The 14246-nt window shown below is 43.1% G+C and overlaps 1 protein-coding gene across 1 annotated transcript in view; it reads left to right on the top strand.

Moving 5' to 3' along the window:
* Nucleotides 1-14246, top strand: part of LOC115200508 (serine/threonine-protein kinase TAO3-like) — a 141169-nt gene that overhangs the window by 14405 nt on the left and 112518 nt on the right.

The following is a 14246-nucleotide window of genomic DNA, read 5'->3' as shown; positions in this document are numbered from 1 at the left end:
ACATAACACTCTCTGGTACGCTTATTTATTTAGTGTTTACGTTATTCCAAACGGTCAGAAATTATTTTAGTAGTCTATACAGCACCTGTTTGACACATAATATGCACTCAGCGCTTTGCCCTTACCTTCTTTTTCTTGATCTCCAGTATTTTCCACAACTAGTCAAATTTATTCCACACGTCTGACTTCCCCTTTACCTCCTGAGCAACCAGTAAACATTCCACCGTTGTCGAGTTTATTTATTTGCTACATCCATTTTGTTACGGTGTTCAGAGTTTATTATAACCAATTTATTGATGTGATTATGATAGGATATAGATCAGGCACTATTGGTCATGTGCATGCGATGTTTACATGTGTCACGTAAAGAGAACAAGGGTTGAGGGAATAGGGAGTGTTTTTTTTTTTTTTTTTTTTTTTTTTTTCCTTAAACAAATGAAGGATTTTTGGTAACAACTTTTCAGTCAGAAATGGTTGTAACTATGTTGCAGCTTCAGCAGCATGGACAGTGCGATACACATTGTTATATTCTGTGGTAGTAGCTGCAGCACAGCGTAGCAAGTTTGGCAGATGACCTCATTATAACACAGCAGATGGCCACATTATAACACAGCAGATGGCCACATTATAACACAGCAGATGGCCACATTATAACACAGCAGATGGCCACATTATAACACAGCAGATGGCCACATTATAACACAGCAGATGGCCACATTATAACCCAGCAGATGGCCACATTATAACCCAGCAGATGGCCACATTATAACCCAGCAGATGGCCACATTATAACACAGCGCAGCAAGTTTGAGCCAGGCCCGGCACAATTTAAAGCAATTGCGGTCGGACTCCCTCTAGTCATTTGTGTGCCTTAATTATTTCATCAAACAGTTCGCATAAAGCATCAGACAAGCTCAATGCATATAATTGATTTGATTACAACACATAGGAAATGTCTGTATATGGAAAAATACATGTTTGAGCATTTTGCCCAATCGATTGGTCGAAAGAACAGACGACTCTTGGTCGACCAAGATTTTTTTTAGTTGGGGACAGCCCTACTCGACATGTACCTCTATCTCACTCCTTCTCATCTTCTCACTCTCTCAACTTCTCTCGCTCTCATCTTCTCTCGCTCTTTCTCTCACCTCTCGTTCTCTCTTTTTCACCTTTTGTTCTCTCTCACCTCGCTCTCTCTTTCTCTTACTACCTCTACGCTTCCCCTCATCTTGGCTGGTTTATTTTTGTATAAAGGCTTCTGCTGTGTTTAGGTGATGCGTCTGAGGGCCAATCATGTGCATGTTTGTCTTCGAGACAAAGGCACGCCATGATGGAATGTCCCAATACACAGTGGGCCTCATTTATCAACCGAGAGCAGCACACATTTTTGTGTGTAAGTCGTTAGTATAAGAAATTGTACGCATATGTTGATTTAATGCAATATTTTAGAGTATGAAAATGTAACATGACTGGCCTACCTTGCCCATAAAATGACATCCTGTGTACTTCCTGTATAAAGGGCCCTGTTGGTGGCAAGGTCAATCTGTTGCTCTCTCTCCCTGCCAGTGCATTTAAATATCCTCCTCCCCCTCTTCTTCTGGTCCTGCACAACACAACTCCCTCCAGCCTCTCAGCTCCTCCCCCTCTTCTTCTGGTCCTGCACAACACAACTCCCTCCAGCCTCTCAGCTCCTCCCCCTCTTCTTCTGGTCCTGCACAACACAACTCTCTCCAGCCTCTCAGCTCCTCCTCCTCTTCTTCTGGTCCTGCACAAGACCACTCCCTCCAGCCTCTCAGCTCCTCCCCCTCTTCTTCTGGTCCTGCACAACACAACTCCCTCCAGCCTCTCAGCTCCTCCCCCTCTTTTTCTGGTCCTGCACAACACAACTCCCTCCAGCCTCTCAGCTCCTCCTCTTCTTCTGGTCCTGCACGAGACCACTCCCTCCAGCCTCTCAGCTCCTCCCCCTCTTCTGGTCCTGCACGAGACCACTCCCTCCAGCCTCTCAGCTCCTCCCCCTCTTCTGGTCCTGCACGAGACCACTCCCTCCAGCCTCTCAGCTCCTCCCCCTCTTCTGGTCCTGCACGAGACCACTCCCTCCAGCCTCTCAGCTCCTCCCCCTCTTCTGGTCCTGCACGAGACCACTCCCTCCAGCCTCTCAGCTGAAAGCCTTCAACTTGTTTTTCTTCTTCCCTTTTTTGTCTCTCGCTCTGTCTCTCGCTCTCCGCCCCCTCATCCCTCCTGCCGCGTTAGAGAAGACTTACTTTTGAATAAGATATTAAGGGGACGGATAGGAGAGAGAATTATCAGGTCTAACCGGTGATGCTGCAGTTTGCTGGTTTATATACGCCACGCCGGTAGCAAAGCACATGAAATGTTAAAGCGTTTTAGCTGTCAAGCTTAATGTTCTGCGCTGATGTTGTTGAACATGCCGTCTCAGATGACCAGGACAATTATGCTCCTCAACTTTTCAGATTTTTCTGTTCATGCTTTACATCTCCTCGAGCAAGATGAACTCATGTGTCTGTTTTAATGGTGATTTCATAAGACAGCGATCCCTGCACCGCTGAACGTGAGGGCTGGTCGTGTGAAAGCACACGAGGGGGCGGGGCCGAGGGTCCCAAATGGCACGCTGTTCCCTATATAAGTGTACTACTTTCGACCTGGTCAAAAGAAGTGCACTATATAGGGAATTGCCTGCGTGCCATTTGGTATGCAGACTGGGTACAGATGTTTGGTAACAGGCTTACACTGTCAGCAGCACAATATTTAATGACCAATATTGACCCCATCAGCAGCTACCGCTTCACAATAGACACCCTGTTCAGAACAGGTGTTACGTTGGGTTGCTGTACGGGAGCCATGAAGGCAATGCTTGTTAGTGTAATGTGGTCATCTGCCAACCATTAGGTTAGAGATGTAGAGGGAAAGTCTATACTGCAGGGGGAAAGGAGTGTCCACAGAGTTAGGCTAAATCAGATGTCATTTCAGTATTAACCTCTCTTGGGTATGTGGGACGTGATCGTCCCACCTGCGGGACACACTATTCAACAGCCAGTGAAATAGCAGGGCGGCAAATTCAAAACAACCAAATTCTCATAATTCAAATTTCTCACACATTCTTATATTATAAACCATTTTATAGATAAGACTCTCGTTAATCCAACCACATTGTCCGATTTCAAAAAGGCTTTACGGCGAAAGCAAAACATTAGATTATGTTAGGACACCACCTAAACAAGAAAAGCCACACAGCCATTTTCCAAGCAAGAAGAGGTGTCACAAAAACCATAAATACAGCTAAAATGAAGCACTAACCTTTGATCTTCACCTGATGGCACTCATAGGACTTCATGTTACACAATACATGTATGTTTTGCTCGATAAAGTTCATATTTATATCCAAAAACCCCATTTTACATTGGCTCGTAATGTTAAGAAATGTTTTCCTTCAAAAATTTCCGGTGAATGAGCACATCAATTTATAGAAATACTCATCATAAATGTTGATAAAACATGAAACTGTTATTAAAATAATTATAGATAAACATCTCCTTAATGCAACCGCTGTGATAGATTTAAAAAAAAAAGCTTCACGGGGAAACCACACTTTGCAATAATCTGGTTACGGCGCTCAGAAAACAACAGCAGGCAATACAGTTACCCGCCATTTTGGAGTCATCTAAAATCATAAATAGCATTATAAATATTCACTTACCTTTGATCTTCATCAGAAGGCACTTCCAGGAATCCCAGGTCCACAATAAATGTTGTTTTGTTCAATAAAGTCCATAATTTATGTCCAAATACCTCCTTGTTGTTTGCACGTTCAGTAAGCTACTCCAAATGTAGGAAGCACGAAGAAAAGTCAAAAAAAGTTATATTTACGTTCGTAGAAACATGTCAAACGATGTATAGCATCAATCTTTAGGGCCTTTTTAACATCAAACTTCAATAATATTCCAACCGGACGATTCCAATGTCTTGAAAAATATAATGGAACACAGCTACCTCTCACGTGAATGCACGCCAATGAACTCATGTCTTTTCCTGAGTCAACAACTTACAACTTCCTTTGTTCGCTCTCTGTTCACCATAGACGCCTCAAACAACTTTCTAAAGACTGTTGACATCTAGTGGAAGCCATAGGAAGTGTGAAATGAACCCTAAGTCACTGCGTGTTAGAAAGACAATCACTTGAAAAAACTACAGCCTCAGATTTCCCACTTCCTGGTTGGATTTTTCTCAGGTTTTTGCCTGCCATATGAGTTCTGTTATACTCACAGACAGCATTCAAACAGTTTCAGAAACTTCAGAGTGTCTTCTATCCAAATCTACTACTAATACGCGTATCCTACATTCTGGGTCTGGGTAGCAGGCAGTTTACTACGGGCACACTTTTCATCCGGATGTCAAAATACTGCCCCCTACCCTAGAGAAGTTAATGGCTAAGCTTTCGGTCACCATTGGCCGTCAGCGCATTGTTTGTACACTCGAGATCTGATGGCTGTCTGTACACCATGTCAGCCTAATCAAAGGTGTGTGTGTGTGATGCTGCACTGTTTTCCATCTGCTCTGGGTTTTAAGCACGTTTCACGCCTAGCTGCCTCCCTCTCCTAATGTGATGCTCCACTGTCTGTCTCAATGAGGCCTGGAGGCCTGGCCGTCGCTCCAAGACATTCCTAACCCTAGTTCTCTCCTCATCGCCTGGTCTGGTGGAAAGTGTGCATTTACCTCTTGGATGGATGGCTGTGGAAGGAAAGCGTCAGTGGAACATGGGAATGTGTCTGCTCATCATGGTCCTCCAGCTGCCTAAGTCAGACCAGAATCACATGCAGGCATGGGCCAGTCAAGCACACTCATGGTCACAATTCATGGGGTTGAATCTCAATTGTATTTCCTTGCATCCTCTCTCCACACTGCTTCCTCAAAATGCATTGGAGTAGAAGGTCTGAGTGCAAGGAGAGAGGACACAAAGAATCAATGGTGGACACCACATGATCGCTAAGGGAAAACTGTATGGTTGGATACTTGTGTCTGTAGTGAATGCCGTCCTTGTGATTGTACTCCCACACTCCAGGGCCCAGTTTTTCAAAGGTTTACCTATCTGGATTTCACTGATCTAATGCATAGAAATAAAATGAATAGAATGGGAGTCCTTTAAGTCAATGATTCCTTCATTCTGTCAAGTTTCGCACAACCCCCCCCCCCCCCCCCCCCCCACCACACACACACAGTTTGTTACTGTTTGTTACTGTTTTAGAGCTAATTTCCTGCTATTCTACAAGGTGCCATGAGGCTTAGAGAAAGTGTTGTGGTTTTAAAGCTAATTTCCTATAATAAAAAATAAAAAAATCATGGCTTGTGTGTTTATATAATATGTAGTACACCAGTCCGTTCTAGCCATTCTTCTTTTTCTATGTATTTAATCATATTCGATCTGCGAAATCCAGATGAATGACTTTTGGAAAAACGGGGCCCTGAGGATCCATTCATTCTCAGTGTGTCTGTCTGAACTGACTGTTTTAATCTGTAATACTTCGGGGAGCGGCAACGGTGCAGCTGTCTTAACAGACAGAAAGGAACTGTGGAGCAGAAATGTTAAGCAGCAGAATAGCTGCCTCCATTGCATCCACTGTCTCTAGTGTAGGCAGGGCTTATGGCTATGAGGATATGCCGACCTATTTGTGCTATGTAAATTGAAATGGAACATTTCACACCAATGTAGGCGCTAGCCAGTCTCATGGCTGGCTTGAGATTTAATTCACCACTACAGATATAGAATGGCTAGATATGCAGACCAGGCTGTAGATTTAGGTTTATCATACTGTACATGTTCTGCTCTTCTCCCTGTGTTCTTGGCGTGCATAGTACAAACCCCTCAGTCATAAGAGGCATTCCTGGCAAGTCGGTCTTCACTGACTGGGTGTGGGACTCAAGCAACTTAATTGCAGCCTTTAACAGTAAAAAAAAAATGAGCCTCAGATTTTCTGGTGGAGAAAAACGGCACCTGTGACCGACTGAGTTGGTCATCGAACCTCCGTTAGCTCTGTGTGTGTGTGTGTGTGTGTGTGTGTGCCACTGAGCCTCTTTCCTCTGAAGACTCTCTGTCCTGGGGCTCCAGGGGGAAGCCGCTCTGTCCTGGGGCTCCAGGGGGGAAGCCGCTCTGTCCTGGGGCTCCAGGGGGGAAGCCGCTCTGTCCTGGGGCTCCAGGGGGGAAGCCGCTCTGTCCTGGGGCTCCAGGGGGGAAGCCGCTCTGTCCTGGGGCTCCAAGGGGGAAGCCGCTCTGTCCTGGGGCTCCAGGGGTGAAGCCGCTCTGTCCTGGGGCTCCAGGGTGAATGGGCAACCAGGGCTGTCATCACACAGGGAAAGTGACATGGCTAATGACTGTACTTGTCTTTTCTCTGCCCACTAGGCTGCATGTTTCTGTGTCCACAGAACACTATATTCTAGTTGAGTCTACTGTACACTTAAGCTCTTTCTCAATTGTAAAACATTTTTTTTTTAAATATCCTCACTTCCTCTCCTTGATTTCCTCTCCTGATGTGAAAGCCAGCCTAATGCTGAGCTAGCGCCACCATTCTGTTTTCACTCAACTCTTTTTCCCATTAGTGCAAATGAAGAGAAGGAGATGAGGATCTGATTTTTAGAAAACTGAGAAAGAACCATGGCTGAAAGAACCTGCATGTACCGTAAAGAAGGCCTGTTGAAAAATTGAAGTGTCATGTCACAGCTTTTATGTACCATGCTGCGGTTGGATTCCTGAGCAAACCAACCCAACCCACAGTGGAGAAGCTACAGTATGACTCGCTAGCGTTGCAGAGAGGGGATGCCAGCTTGGTTTAGAGGGGTGATTGTAATGGACACATTTGCTGATGTGAGTGGGGAGTGAGGTAATATCGTGGCGGATGGTGGTCTATTTTTGGGCTCTCCATCGGCCTGCCTAAAGCTCTTTGTCTCACCACCACTCTACATCAGAGCTGCTGCTCGCTTCCCTGGCTGGCCAACAAACATCAACTTTAACCTGTTCTCATTTTATAAAGTGTTGTGTTTTTTTTAAGAATCCTATTTGACATGTTATTGGTTGGTGTAGCTGGAGTCACAGTGGGGCAGGATGGTGGCATAATGTAGCCTACCATCTGTCGTCTAGTGTGCTGCTGACTGGCGTTGCAAATGCTGACGTATTCAGGCTTTTAATGGTGACATCAGTTTTGTCATTTGGAGAGAATGCGTACACTACAGCCTTAGCTTACTGGATGTGACGTAGGCTTGTATTCTCACACCTCTTCATCTGTTGGAGTTAGACTCCCTCAGCTATTTCCACCAGTGAGTCCCAGGAGAAGGTATTAAGTAGGTCCCTGCCCTGGCTCTGTTGCCGTGTTGCGCTGCTCTCTGTGTAGCCCTAACTAATGCTGGGACTGGACAGTCTCCATTGGGTCAACTAGAGATTTGCCTGGCCTGTGATGAATCTGGGGAGATTGCATCGTGCCCATTGCAAGCCAGCAGTGAATCAGGCTAAATTTGATTTTAAGTCTTTCTCTCACTGCCTCTCTCTCTCTCTCTTTCTGCCTCTCTCTCTCTCTCTTTCTGCCTCTCTCTCTCTCTCTCTCTCTCTCTCTCTTTCTGCCTCTCTCTCTCTCTTTCTGCCTCTCTCTCTCTTTCTGCCTCTCTCTCTCTCTCTCTGCACCTCTCTCTCTTTTTGTCTCTTGTGGGACTGAATATGCATCAACACTGTGTATGATGTGTGTTTCGTTTCCATCTATAATGCATCACAACATTAAGGTCAACAAAGCAGGTATTTGTTGACCCACTGGTCTCTGCTGACAGACATGGCTCACAAGTAAAGGGGGCAACTGGGAGCCAAAGTAGTTTTTCCGTTACCCTTTTCTTGCTTAATATTCCATAATGCCAGGGTTTTGTATGCCTTTGTGAGCCTGAAGAGCCTGGGGTTGAACTGAACAATAGTCCAATTAAACTGTGCCATTCCCTCTTTCACTCACACACACACTCACTCACTCACTCACTCACTCACTCACACAGCACACTCTCTCGTGCTGTCACCACACACGAACAGATGTGCTGCTCTGCACAGCTGATAGGTGCTGAACCTACACATGGTTGATATTACTAGTTTATCTAGCTTGTCCTGCGTTGCATATAATCAATGTGGTGCCTGAAATTGTGTCACTTCTCTTGCATTCAGTGCAAGCAGAGTCAGGGTATATGCAGCAGTTTGGGTCACTTGGCTCGTTGCAAACTGTGTGAAGACCATTTCTTCCTAACAAAGACCGTAATTAATTTGCCAGTATTTTACATAACATTGAAGGTTGTGCAATGTAACAGCAATATTTAGACTAACACGGAACCCAAACCGGCTGCGCACGTGATCGTACGCCATCGTGCATACATTTATTTTGTCCCCCCACACCAAATGCGATCATGACACGCAGGTTAAAATATCAAAACAAACTCTGAACCAATTATATTCATTTGGGGACAGGTTCAAAAGCATTAAACGTTTATGGCATTTTAGCTAGCTAGCTTGCTAGCTAATTTGTCAATTTTAGCTAGCTCGCAGTTGCTAGCTAATTTGTCCTGGGATATTAACATTAAGTTGTTATTTTACCTGAAATGTACAAGGTCCTCTACTCCGCCAATTAATCCACACATAAAACGGTCAACCAAATCGTTTCTAGTCATCTCTCTTCCTTCCAGGCTTTTTCTTCTCTTGATTTTATATTGTGATTGGCAACTTTCATAAATTAGGTGCATTACCGCCACTGACCTCGTTCGTCTTTCAGTCACCCACGTGGGTATAACCAATGAGGAGATGGCACGTGGGTACCTGCTTCTATAAACCAATGAGGAGATGGGAGAGGCAGGACTTGCAGCGCGATCTGCGTCAGAGATAGAACTGACTTCTATTTTAGCCCTTGGCAACGCAGATGCTCGTTGGCGCAATAATTGAATAACATAGATTTCTAAATTTATTTTGCAACGCTTGCGCATGCGACGCGAGCTGTGTGGTCAGCCTGTTAGGGTTGCCACCCGTTCCATAAAATACGGAACGGTTCTGTATTTCACTGAAAGAATAAACGTTTTGTTTTCGAAGTGATCGTTTACGGATTTGACCATATTAATGACCTAAGGCTTATATTTCCGTGTGTTTTTATTATATTATAATTAAGTCTATGATTTGATATTTGATAGAGCAGTCTGACTGAGCGGTGGTAGGCAGCAGCAGGCTCGTATGCATTCATTCAAACCACAGTTTCCTCCGTTTGCCAGCAGCTCCTCACAATGTTTGAAGCACAGCGCTGTTTATGACTTAAAGCCTATCAACTCCTGAGATTAGGCTGGGAATACTATAGTGCCTATAAGAACATCCAATAGTCAAAGGTATATGAAATACAAATGAGAAGTAGTTCTATAATAACTACAACCTAAAACTTCTTACCTGGGAATATTGAAGACTCATGTTAAAAGGAACCACCAGCTTTCATATGTTCTCATGTTCTGAGCAAAGAACTTAAATGTTAGCTTTTTTACATGGCACATATTGCACTTTTACTTTCTTCTCCAACACTTTGTTTTTGCATTATTTAAACCGAATTGAACATGTTTCATTATTTATTTGAGACTAAATTGGTTTTATTTATGTATTATATTAAGTTAATAAGTGTTCATTCAGTATTATTGTAATTGTCATTATCGGCTTTTTTTGGTCCTCCAATAATCGGTATCGGCGTTGAAACATCATAATCGGTCGACCTCTAGTCGTGAATATGGACACTAATCTATTAGACCCCTGTGATATTCAATGTGGTAATATAGCACTGAGCCTTAGGGGCGGTGATGTCTGCATGTTGAGCCGTAGGGGCTAGTGTTCTCACGACACCCGTATCATGACACTAGGAAGCAAGGAAGCAAAGGAAACAAAACATGAACCGGACTCAATTTCTTGAGGAAAACAGTCCTAATGTTGGGGGAAAAAAATGCTTTTTGTTACCCAGAGTCACATTTGTTTATGTTGCAAGCTATAGCACATACTATCTTAATAAAAGTAGGTTTTGAAAGATCAGAGTTTTATGTCTGCTTTGTTTTATTTTGTTACCAACGAAAATCTGTTATCATGACAAAGCTATTATGGGTAATGATCTCTGTATGTTGAGCCTTGGGGGCAGTGATCTCGTGTGTGTGTGTGTGTGTGTGTGTGTGTGTGTGTGTGTGAGGGGGTGGTAGATGAATAATTTCTTCCAGATAACACATCTCATCGTCTTCCTAGACCATCGTCTTCCTTGACCAAAGCAGAGCTATCCTAGATCTCATGAGGGTGTGAGGGGAGGTCAAACCCTTGGTGACCCTCTGAGGAGGTTGTTAACCCGGGAAGGCTAGCTAGGTCAAAGTATTAGCGAGGAGGATGGATGTTATGCAGTGTGTGTGTGGAGGATGGACGGATGTTATGCAGTGTGTGTGTGGAGGATGGACGGATGTTGTGCAGTGTGTGTGTGGAGGATGGATGTTATGCAGTGTGTGTGTGTGTGGAGGATATTATGTTTGAGTGACTATTGCTGTTCCTAATTGCCCCTGAGGGGATACATACAGTTATATTACAATTGAATTGAACCAGGATTCAGCTTGAGTACAGTCAACATGAATGGGAGGAGGAGGAGTGGAAGGTTCGCTAGGAGAATGGCAGTAGAGGAGACAGAATCCTTTATAGATAAGGGGCAGGCCAGCAAAGGGGCACTGCTCTATGATGTGTAGGTTAGCCGACACAGAGAAAGGTTGTTGTGTACGAGAGATGCCACAGCTGGCTGGCCACTGACCAGGGACCTCATTTCTAACCTTTGTGGAAATTTGACGCTAAATATCAGTGTTGTGGTCTAATGAACTTGGCATATGCATGTTTTCTGCTATAAATCAGACCTGTCCTGAAACTTTGCTTGTGAACGAACATTATAATCTCCTCCTGAAAAATGCCCATCGTTCACCTTTTATGGTGACAATAAGTATTGGAATTAGGCCGAGAATGTTTCTAAAGGAGATCTTGATCATGTCTTTGGAGGTGTTGGCACAATGTTTTGTTTTGCTGTAGCCTGTTTCTGAAAGACAAAAAAAAACAATTGCAAATTGTTGTGGACCTGTAAACAAATTGTTTGAATTCAATAATGTTTTGCATTTACATTTTTCCAAACCTAAATATGCTGCACTGCCCGTGAATTCTGAAACTTTGTCTAGTCTGGGGAAAAAAAGAACTACATTAGCCCTACTTAGTGGTAGCCTTCATAGCTGTCTGTGTACCGGTTCCATTCTGCTGTATGTTTTATAAACTGCACAAAAAAACGGAAATTATAATAACCTATTTCATTAATATAAATGAGAGATGCGCATGGTATTTTGTTTTTATGGATACTTGTGGAAAATGAACTCATCACAGCCAGAAAATGATTTTATTCTGCAATGATTGCGATAATGTATTATCTTTATACATTTAAATGTTGTCTACTGCAGAAATTTGACATTATAGTATTCAGTTGTAGCCTACAAACATCAATGGAATAGGTGAACCATCTGTTCTACTGTTTAAACTGTGCTTCGGTTTGGAAAGCTTAGAGCAAAATAACTGAAATATACTGAACAAAAATATAAACGTGTTGGACCCATGTTTCATGAGCTGAAATAAAAGATCCCAGAAATGTTCCATATACACACACACAAAGCTTATTTCTCTTATTTTGTGCATAAATGTTTACATCCCTGTTAGTAAGTATTTCTTCTTTGCCAAGATAACCCATCCACCTGACATGTGTGGCATATCAAGAAGCTAATTAAACAACATGATCATTACACAGGTGCACCTTGTGCTAGGGACAATTAGAGGCCACTCTAAAATGTGATGTTTTGTCACACAACACAATGCCACAGATGTCAAAGATGTTGGGAGAGCGTGCAATTGGCATGCTGACTGCGGGAATGTCCACCAGAGGTGTTGCCAGAGAATTGAATGTTAATGTCTTTACCATAAGCGTCCTCTAACGTCGTTTTGGAGAATTTAGCAGTACGTCCAACCAGCCTCATTACCACAGACCACGTGTATGGTGTTGTGGGCGAGCGGATTATGGATGTAAACATTGTGAACAGAGTGCCCTATGGTGGCGGTGGGGTTATGGTATGAACTAGAGGTCGACCGATTAATCGGAATGGCCGATTTCAAGTTTTCATAACAATCGGTAATCGGTATTTTTGGCCGCCGATTGTTATTTTTTTAGTATTTTTTTAAAATTTAATTTACACCTTTATTTAACTAGGCAAGTCAGATTAAGAACACATTCTTATTTTCAATGACGGCCTAGGAACGGGGGTTAACTTCCTTGTTCAGGGGGGATTTGTTTTTGCAACCTTCTGGTTACTGTGCTCTAACCACCTGCCTTACATTGCACTCCATGAGGAGCCTGCATGGCAGGCTGACTACCTGTTACGCGAGGGCAGCAATAAGCCAAGGTAAGTTGCTAGCTAGCATTTTAAACTTATCTTATAAAAAAACAATCAATCTTAACATAATCACTAGTTAACAACACATGGTTGATATTACTAGTTTATCTAACGTGTCCTGCGTTGCATATAATCGATGCGGTGCCTGTTAATTTCTCATCGAATCACAGCCTACTTCGACAAACGGGTGATGATTTAACAAGCGCATTTGCGAAAAAAGCACTGTCGTTGCAGCAATATACCTAACCATAAACATCAATGCCTTTCTTTAAAATCAATACACAAGTATATATTTTTAAACCTGCATATTTAGTTCATATTGCCTGCTAACAGGAATTTGTGTCACTTCTCTAGCGTTCCATGCAAGCAGTCAGGGTATATACAGCAGTTTGGGCCGCCTGGCTCATTGCGAACTGTGTGAAGTCCATTTATTCCTAACAAAGGCAGTAATTAATTTACCAGAATTGTACGTAATTATGACATAACATTGAAGGTTGTGCAATGTAACAGGAATATTTAGACTTAGGGATGCCACCCGTTAGATAAAATACGGAACGTTTCCGTTTTTATATGAAATGATAAACGTTTCGTTTTCGAAATGATAGTTTCCGGATTCGACCATATTAATGACCAAAGGCTCGTATTTCTGTGTGTTATTATGTTATAATTAAGTCTATGATTTCATATTTGATAGAGCAGTCTGACTGAGCAATGGTAGGCAGCAGTAGGCTCGTAAGCATTCATTCAAACAGCACCTTCGTGCGTTTTGCCAGCAGCTCTTCGCTGTGCTTCAAGCATTGCGCTGTTTATGACTTCAAGTCTATCAACTCCCAAGATTAGGCTGGTGTAACCAATGTGAAATAGATTGAGGTCTAGGCTTTGACGAGGCCATTCCAAGACATTTACAGTTGAAGTTGGAAGTTTACATACACCTTAGCCAAATACATTTCAACTCAGTTATTCACAATCCCTGACATTTAATCATAATCCTAGCCATTTTGCCACAACTTTGGAAGTATGTTTGGGGTCATTGTCCATTTGGAAGACCCATTTGCAACTAAGCTTTAACTTCCTGACTGATGTCTTGAGATGTTGCTTCAATATATCCATATCATTTTCCTACCTCATGATGCCATCTATTTTGTGAAGTGCACCAGTCCCTCCTGCAGCAAAGCACCCCCACAACATGATGCTGCCACCCCCGTGCTTCACGGTTGGGATGGTGTTCTTCGGCTTGCAAGCTTCCCCCTTTTTCCTCCAAACATAACAATGGTCATTATGGCCAAACAGTTCTATTTTTGTTTCATCAGACCAGAGGACATTTCTCCAAAAAGTATGATATTTGTCCCCATGTGCAGTTGCAAACAGTAGTCTGGCTTTTTTATGGTGGTTTTGGAGCAGTGGCTTCTTCCTTGCTGAGCAGTCTTTCAGGTTATGTTGATATAGGACTTGTTTTACTGTGGATATAGACACTTTTGTACCCGTTTCGTCCAGCATCTTCACAAGGTCCTTTGCTGTTGTTCTTTTAGCACCAAAGTACGTTCGTCTCTAGGTGACAGAATGCGTCTCCTTCCTGAGCGGTATGACGGCTGCGTGGTCCCATGGTGTTTATACTTGCGCACTATTGTTTGTACAGATGAACGTGGTACCTTCAGGCGTTTGGAAATTGCTCCCACTGATGAACCAGACTTGTGGCAGTCTACAATAAAAAACAATTCTGAGGTCTTGGCTGATTTTTTTTTTGATTTTCCCAT

The sequence above is a fragment of the Salmo trutta genome, chromosome 9, assembly GCF_901001165.1.
Source record: "Salmo trutta chromosome 9, fSalTru1.1, whole genome shotgun sequence".
NCBI classification, from domain to species: Eukaryota; Metazoa; Chordata; class Actinopteri; order Salmoniformes; family Salmonidae; genus Salmo; species Salmo trutta.
The sequence above is the reverse complement of the archived record's forward strand: the minus strand, read 5'-3'. Positions and strand labels throughout refer to the sequence as shown.